Genomic DNA, 9312 nt, shown 5'->3' with positions numbered 1-9312 from the left:
AAATGAGAAGTAGTTTATGCATAACCATAGATTTTTAAAAATTCAAAATATCCCATTTATTTTGTTCATTATAAAAAGATTTATAATTGTAAAAGACTTCAAATAGAAATGTAGAAAATAAAGGAAAGGAATTACATGAGAGAGGTTTATGACATTCTGTAGTGGACTTTCAAATTTGCATTATTATAGTATTTTTCCTTTATATTTTTTTCTTTATCACAAGTTGGCAATTAGTTATCCTGATTACAAATGATTAAGATCACAGGCTCTGGAGCCAAACTGCCTGGATTTGAGGGCTGCCCTGCCACTTCCTGGCTGTATGTATGACCTTGAACAAATTACTTACTCTCCTTGCGGCTTAGTTTCCTCATCAGTTAAGTAGTATCTATCTCATAAGACTGAAATAAAGATTAATTAAATTGACATACATACAGAACTTAGAAGAGCACCAGACAAAGTGTACATATTGCAATAAGTGTTAGTTATTATTAAACTGTAATTTTCCCAATTATGTTGTATGCTTCTTGTTATTACATATTATCTTCCTATTTACAGTTGGGTATGTATCTGGTCTGCTGATTTGTCTGTTTAATACTGCACCGATACTACATGCTTTTAATTATAGGTGCTTTATAATAGATGTGAATGTCTGTTAGAGTGAAATCTATCTGTGCAGCTCTCCTTTTTAGAATTAAAATATATGTATATGTGCATGTCCATTATTTCTTATGTTTATACATAGACTTAATACTTTCTCTAATTTAAATTATTTTGTCTTGTTAATGGCATTAAACCTATAAAATACTTTGATAAGTGACCTCTTTCAAATGTGTAATTTCCTCATCCGGTAACCTAATCTTGAATAAAGTTTTGTATTTTTCTTCATATAAGACTCATCAAAATTACTTCTAGGTACTTCATATTTTTTGTAGTTATTGTGAACCAAGTCTATTTTTCATCATATTTTCTTATTCCCAGTATATAGAAATAGTCTTAATGTGTGTTATTATGTAACATCTTCTTGGTAGACCTGGCACTATTTTCCATTTCCTTTATCTGGAGGTATTCAATTAGCTTTATTAATTTGAGTCAATTTTTAAAGTTATCAAGCTATATAACCATGTTAAAATAATGATAATTTGCCATCTCCTTTTGAGTAATCTTATATCATATGTAATACATGTTTTGTTGCACTGGCTAGAACTTCTGACACAATGGGAAAATGGCTACAACTTACATCACTAGCAGAAGTTAATTTTCCTTATATAGAAAAAGCTCCTACGAAACACAGAGAAAAACACCAGCAAGAAGGAAATGAACAAAGAATGTGAATAGACATTCTTTGAACCTGTCTATAGGTTCAAAAAGAAAGAAATATAAATTGTTAAACATTTTATTTATTTATTTTTTAGAGAGCTGGAAAGGGAAGGAGGAAGAGAGGGAGAGAAACATCAATGTGTGGTTGCCTCTCACACTCCTCCCACTGGGGACCTGGCCTGCAACACAGGCCTGTGCCCTGACTGGGAATCAAACCAGCAACCCTTTGGTTCATAGGCCAGCACTCAATCCACTGAGCCACACCAGCCAGAGCCTGTTAAATATTTTAAAAAATGTTCAACCTCACTTATAATGAGAAAAATGCTGTGGTGCTCTTTTTCAACCCTTAAACTGGGAAATAACCAGAAGTTTGTTAACACAGTGTTAAGAGATTATGGGCAAACAGGTGCTCTCATTTGCTGCTGATTCAAATGTAAATTGATTTAAACATTATAGACCTCTCTTCCCCATTTGGCAATATCTATCAAAATAACAAATGCATATACCCTTTTACCTAGCAATACCAATCCTAGGAATTTATCCTTCAAATATACTTGCACACTTGTTAATCGACCTATGTACAAGATTATCTATTGCAGCATTGTTTGTAATAGCAAAAAAAAAAGTCTATCAATAAGGAACTGGTTAAATAAACTGTAATATATTCATGAAATGGAATACTATGCTGGCAAAAAAGAATGATGAGCTAATGATACAGAAATACCTTCAAGATACATATCACTAACAAAAATAAGGTACAGAACAGTATGTGTGTTATGGGTATGCTACCTTTTGTGAGAAAAAATGGAGCAAGATAAGAACATATATTCTATTTGCATATTCATAAAGAAATTCTGGAACAATGCATAAAGTATATACAACCAGGATTACCTTTCGTTAGTCTGGGTGTGAGCCAATGGGAGACAGGAGTGGGAAAATTTAACTGAGCCTGTTTATTTTTTAAAATGTTTAAACTGTGAGAGAACAGACTGATAGTTACCAGAGAGAAGTGGGCTAGAGAGACTGGGTGAAAAAGGTGAAGGGATTAAATACAAACTGGCAGTTACAAAATAGTTACAGGGATATAAATACAGCATAGGGATCATAGTCAATAATATTGTAATAACGGTGTGTGGTGCCAGATGGTACTTGAAATATTGGGGGGACCACTTTGTAAAATATAGAAATGTCTAACCATTATGCTGTACACCTGAAACTAATAAAAATAATATTGAATGTAAATTGTAATTGAAAAATAAAATATAAAAAAATAGATGTTTGATCTGTAAGAATGCATTATCTATTGAAAAAATGTGGGGAGAGCATGTAAATGTGTTACATACTCAACATTTAAAAAATTATTTTTTTCATCAGCTCTTTTAGGCCCCTTTTAAATTGCTAACAGGACCTCACGAGGTGGCTGAACAGATCCGCAGGGACCCCTTGTGTCAGTCGTTGTGCACAGACGTGTACAGCTTTCTGCTTTGAAGCTCAAAGACCTGGCTAAGCTGGATTTAAATACCAGCTGTGGCCTTAGGCAAGATCCTTAACCACCGCGTGAGGTTGTGAGGATTGAATGAGGGAGATAATGTACAGGTTTTAGTTCAGAGCCTAGCATGTGCCAAGCAGAAAAACTTGTTTTCATGTTTTCTGAGAGTTGATACGTGGCTTCTCCCTCCTCCCGAAGCACCTGTTACCTACTTCACTTCAAAGCCCTTAGGCTCTGTGGTAGCAGTTTGTTTCCAAGTCCGAGCCCTTGAAGGCAGATACCCTCTCTTCTGAGCTGTGTCCTCACAGTACCCAACACATTGCCTGGCATGTAGTAGGCTGTAGCAAGCACACAATAAATGTGTGTTGGTTCATCAACAAAGATCTATGGAGCACCTACTATTTGGCCAGGCACTGTGCTTGCTGTGTCAGACAGGTAAATAAGGTGATCACTTCATAAACTATATACATGTCTAGCCCTGGCTAGTGAGGCTCATTGGATTGAGTGCTGACCTGCAAACTGAAGGCTCACCGGTTTGATTCCCAGTCAGGGCATGTGCCTGGGTTGCAAGCCAGGTCCCCATTTGAGGGTGTGTGAGAGGCAGCCTATTGATATACCTCTCACACATTAACGGTTCTGTCCTTCTTTTTCTCTATCCCTTCCTTTCTCTCTAAAAATAAACTAATTAGTTAATTTTAAAAAGTATATACATGTCTAATTACTATATTGTACACCTGAAACTAATCATATAATATTGTAAGTCAGCTGTGGTTGAAAAATAAAATAATAAAAAAAAGAACAATGACTTTCCATTGAAAGATTTTAGGCAGAAGAAAGAATTGGTTAGATTTGCGTTTCCTAAAATCTTTCTGGCTACTATGGGAAATTTAAGAAGCTTTTACAACTGGTGAGGATAATGATGGTGATCAAGTATTAAATGAGTATGTGGATAACCCCCAACAACAATTAATCTCCAATTGTATTCAATAAACTCTAATACAAATTTACTTGATTTGCACCTTCTTTTATATTTCACTAAGAGGTATCCTCTTAATTTTAGCTCTGGGAATTCATAGATCTCTATAAGCTTTAGATTATTAACCATTTTAGGGTGGTTACCTCCACAGATACATCCTATTACCTATTGATATAATTTTACTGCAGCAGATAGTCAAATCTTGAAATGTCTGCCACACATGTGGTAGGTCACACCGTCCTCACTCTACCCTGCCCAACTACCCAACACCACTCCTTACAATTATTCTACCTAGAAGAAGCTTCAAAGGAACTTTACAACGAAAATAAGCAAGTGCGTAGTTCTGGCAGAGGAGCGAAAGCAAACATGGAAACTGAGGAATGTCAGAGTAAAGCCAATTTCTATCTAATTTGTTGATTTTCACAGTAACTCTTTGGCTGTCTTAATCATCTAAAAATCAATTTGGGTAACAGTTTAGAAAGTGGAACTCTTGGAACTGTAATGTAGTTAGGGAGTTTCTATTCTAATAATAGCTATCTGGTATACTTAGCCAGAGTTAATAGAATTCAAATGATGTAGTAACAATATCAATACACAATTTAAAACTCTGGAACTATTTTTATTCTATTCTTCATTTTGTAAAAAAAAAGTGACATTATTGCTGATATAAGTGCTAAGTGTAATAAAATTTTGAATGTCTCTTTAGAACATTATGACTTCAGGGGAAATTTTTTTTCCCTTCTTGTGACATTCTAAAAAAAGGAAAACAGGCATTGTTTGATAATATAATTAGTGCTGTAGATATCAAATAAGGGGCTTCAAGTTGTGTGAATCTGAATGAGAAAAAATTCTAATGACAACAATCAACATTTTAAATGTCTTATTAAAACACATTTCCCCACCAGAGGAAAAGACTGTAAACGCTATCTGAAAACAAATCTCAGGTCTCTGGACTCTCCTTTCAGAGTGACCTGATGACTTTGATAAGCACCCTCAGTGACAAAGTTAGTCTTTACTCTGAAGGGTAGCTACTTGGTAATTGTATAGAAGTTAATTTTTTAAAATATATTTTATTGATTATACCATTACAGTTGTTCTATTCCCCCCTTCATTCCCCTCCACCCTGCACACCCCCTCCCCCACCATTCCCCCTCTTTAGTTTATGACCACGTGTCTCAAGTTCTTTAGAGTCTATATTTCCCCTACTATTCTTGCCCTCCCCCTATCTATTTTCTATGTACCGCCTATGCTATTTTCTGTACCTTCTCCCCCCTTCTCCTCCTCCCACTCCCCTGTTGCTAACCCTCCATGTGTTCTTCATTTCTATGGTTCCACTCCTGATCTAGCTGTCCTCTTGGTTTGCTTTTGTTTTAGGTGTGGTTGTTAGTAACTGTGAGTTTGCTGTCCTTTCACTGTTCATATTTTTCATCTTCTTTTTCTTAGATAAGTTTAACATTTCATATAATAAGGGCTTGGTGATGATGAACTCCCTGAATTTGATCTTATCTGAGAAGCACTTTATCTGTCCTTCCATTCTAAATGAAGGTTTTGCTGAATAAAGCAATCTTGGCTGTAGGTCTTTGGATTTCATGACTTGGAATACTTCTTTCCAGCCCCTTCTTGCCTGGAAGGTCTCTTTTGAGAAATCTGCTGACAGTCTGATGGGAACTCCTTTGTAGGTGACTGTCTCCTTATCTCTTGCTGCTTTTAGGATTCTCCCCTTCATTTTAATCTTGGCTAATGTAATGATGATGTGCCTTGGTGTGTTCCTTCTGGGGTCTAATTTCTTTGGGACTCTCTGAGCTTCCTGGACTTCCTGGAAGTCTGTTTCCTTTGCCAGATTGGGGAAGTTCTCCTTTATTATTTGTTCAAATAAGTTTTCCACTCGTGGCTGTTTCTTTTCCCCTCTGGTACCCCTATAATTCGGATGTTGGAACATTTAAAGATGTCCTGGAGGTTCCTAAGCCTCTCCTCGTTTTTTTGAATTGTTTCTTCATTCTTTTCTCGTTGGATGTTTCATTCTTCCTTCTGGTCCACTCCATTGATTTGAGTCCCAGTTTCCTTCCCATCAGTATTGGTTTCCTGTGCATTTCCCTTCATTTCAATTAGTTTAGCCTTCCTATGTTCCTCTAATTTGCAACTAAAATCAACCAGTTCTGTGAGCATCTTGATCACCAGTATTTTGAACTGTGCATTTGATAGGCTGGCTCTTTCTCGGTCGCTTAGAGTTATTGGCTCTGAGGCTTTGAGTTAATTTTTTTAAAACCCAGGGAAACACTTTATTTTGATGAATTGACAAACACTGTATGTCACTAATCTACAAAAGCCAATTTGTTCTGGTTACAATTTATCAATCCATTGAAAGACGAGTCAAGAGAGCAGTGTGTCTTTGGAATGTCTGAGAGTGCCTGGTACCATGGGCTGTGCACAGATTCAGACAACACCTGGTGAGTGATTAATAACAATGATGATGACAACAGTATGTATGGAGTGCTTATCCTGTGGTAGGGACTTTGAAGCAAGCTTTACAAGAATTACATGTGTAATTACCAATTCTCACAATGGCCCTAAGGAGTAGGTCCTGTTGTTATCCTCATTTTACAGGTGAGGAGGCTGGATCACAGAGGATGGGGAACTTAAACAAAATCACAGAGATAGGAGGGAGTGGAACTGGGATATGAACTCAAACATCTGCCCCTAGAGTCTTTAATCACTGCTGTTCCTTAGATACAGGATGACGAAAGTTGAGGTTTTCAAACAGCAGGCCATAGCCCATCACTTTAACGGCTCTTCTAAAAATTAAATAGAATAGAATGGAACAGAAAATATCAGAGTGCATGGCAGTAAAGGTAAGTAATACTCACAGAATTACTGTCATTTATGCATAGATACATAAATAATCTACTGCACAATATCAAATGAAAAGGTATGTTACAAAGCTTGATTGTCATAGATATGAAACTAATAGAATTAGTTTTCCAAAAAGGGAAGATATTTTATTTTTCCTGAAAAATTAAATTTAAAAACACATCAGCCGAACTTATGTTTTTTTTAAATTTCAGATGAGATCAGGCGCGTTCATGGTGGTATAGCTGTAGACCTTTTTTTCGGCTTAAAACATCACACATTTACTTTGCAGTTTATGTGGATCAGCAGATTAGTCATTTATGTGTAGACAAGTACATGTGGATTGGACCACAATGTAAAACGTATTTTTTATACTGTGCGTTGAGGTAAACCAAAAAGTCTTTGCAAGCCCACAATCCTGAAGTATGGTTGATATGTATTTTTTAATTATCAAAAGAAACATTGCTGAATTGATTAGTAGTCCTTAAGTTCTATTTACTAAATAATTACATTGTAAGAAACTTGAGAAAGAACATTTAAATTTTATGTATTGTTTAAAAGTTTAACCAACTAAAAGTTGAAGGAAAAAGGCCCTAGGATTAGAAGTAGACAACAATTTAAGAACATAAAATTAATAGTTTGAGATCTCATGTGATAAAGCATTTATTTCCCAGTTAAAATAAAAATTCGAACATCGTAGTTCAAACTATTCCCATCTTTGGTCCTTTTTTACTGGTGTAAAAATATTGACTAATGCTTTTTTAGGTTTAATTTTGCAGGGAAAATAAGGTAGGTGTGATATTTTCCCCTTTTGGAAAACTGATTATCTTAGCTTCGTATCTGTGAATCAGGCTTTGTAATGCACTTTTCCTTTTAATATGGTGTGGTAGATTGTTTTCATGTTTTAAAAAATTATCTATGCATCCTAGTTTATCACCAAGAATTAAGCAAACAGAAAGATGAATTAGCCTTCATGACTTTGTTTCTTATTTGTTTGTATGATTAATTATGATTGTGTTTTAAAATATTTTTGACAGGATATTGAACTTTGGTATTTAAACTTTTGGCATCACTTCTTTGATTATGGAAATAATTAAGTAAAGTTTGAAGAATTAATCAAAGCTTTCATTATATTGACTAAATGTATCTACTATGTTAACTGTTAAAATTATTGCTGATTTCTAGTAATGAGCTATTGATTAACTATAATGATCTCCTTCACCATCTCCAAAACATCTTTTTTTTGGATTAGTTTGCCTTGTAACTTTATGAATCACAGCTCGATATTTTATGAGTTACAAGAATATTTCCAGAGGGAATCTGAAAAGTAGAAAGGATTTTTCTCTATGGAATTCACAGAGAACATTGTTTCTGACATTTCTGACATTCTAAATGACAAGATTTCTCCAAACAAATGTAGCATATAGAAGTACACAATAGCCCTGGCTGGTGCGGCTCACTGGACTGAGTGCTGAATTGTGAACCAAGGGGTCTCTGGTTCAATTTCCAGTCCGGGCACATGCCTGGGTTGCAGCCAGGCCCCCAGTAGGGGGTGCATGAGAGGCAACCACACATTGATGTATCCCTCTAGCTCTTTCTCTGTCTCTTCCCCTCTCTCTAAAAATAAATAAATAAAATCTAAAAAAAAAGAAGTACACAATATACTTTTACATTGCTTTGGACAAGAGATCTCTATGTGATATCATTCAAAGTGGCTGGTTGCACAGTCTTTTTTCATTGTACAGATTGTGTAAAATGAGATCCCTTTAAGCATTTGCTTTAAAATAAGAGTCTCTCTCCTTCCAGTAGGACATTTTATATATTTATTAAATTTACCTTTTTTCACAATAGGAGCACTCCACCAAGCTAACTTTTCTGTCCTCTTTCAGGCCTAAGATGACTACCTTAATTAAGAGTCTTTTGTAAGTCTAAATTGTATGTTTGATGTTTGTCTTTTGTTTTTAAGAGTAAGGATTTGTCAGCTTTAAACTATCATCCATTCATTCATCTATTAATTCAACAAATATTTATCAAACACCTAATCTACAGGTAAGCACTACAGGTAACTTAATGGAGTATAAAGACATACACTGCAGACTTCCTGCTCTTCAGAAATTTATCACTCGGTTGGGAGGGGAAGATGTACAGCCAGCAAACCACAAAGTTCTGACAATTCTACCCCCTTAACATGTCTTGAAACTTTCCACTTCCTGCCATCCTGAAAATTGCTACATCAGTTTGTTCAGGCCACTATCAGATCTTCCTTAGTTTTTCTAACATATCTCCCTGCCCCCAGTCTTGCTTGCTTCAAATTCTTCACTATTGCCCTCAGAATAAAGTCCAAATTGTTCAAGTGTCAGGATCCAGCCTTGCTTCTCTCCTTTGTCCCATCTTTCACCATTTGCTTTCTTTCAACTATGTTTTTCAGCTATTCCAAATTCCTTTCACAGTACCTAATTTGCCATGCTTATTTCGTGTGTGTGTCTCAGAAATGATATTCATATTGAAAAGAAACCTGACATGCAGCCACTGCTGAATGTGGAAGCTGCTTGTCAGGAAACTATTTGGACGTGAGTGCTCTCTGGTCCTAGTCCCCTAGGTCCTTGCTTAAGGGCCCTGCTAAAGGTCCAGCCCACAATGACTAAGACAAGCATCACCTGACCTTCAAAGTTGTTATAAAGAC

The sequence above is a fragment of the Sturnira hondurensis genome, unplaced genomic scaffold (genome assembly GCF_014824575.4).
Source record: "Sturnira hondurensis isolate 20B ecotype Veracruz unplaced genomic scaffold, ASM1482457v3 Scaffold0006413, whole genome shotgun sequence".
In the NCBI taxonomy this organism is placed as follows: Eukaryota; Metazoa; Chordata; class Mammalia; order Chiroptera; family Phyllostomidae; genus Sturnira; species Sturnira hondurensis.
This window is presented reverse-complemented; position numbering follows the sequence as displayed.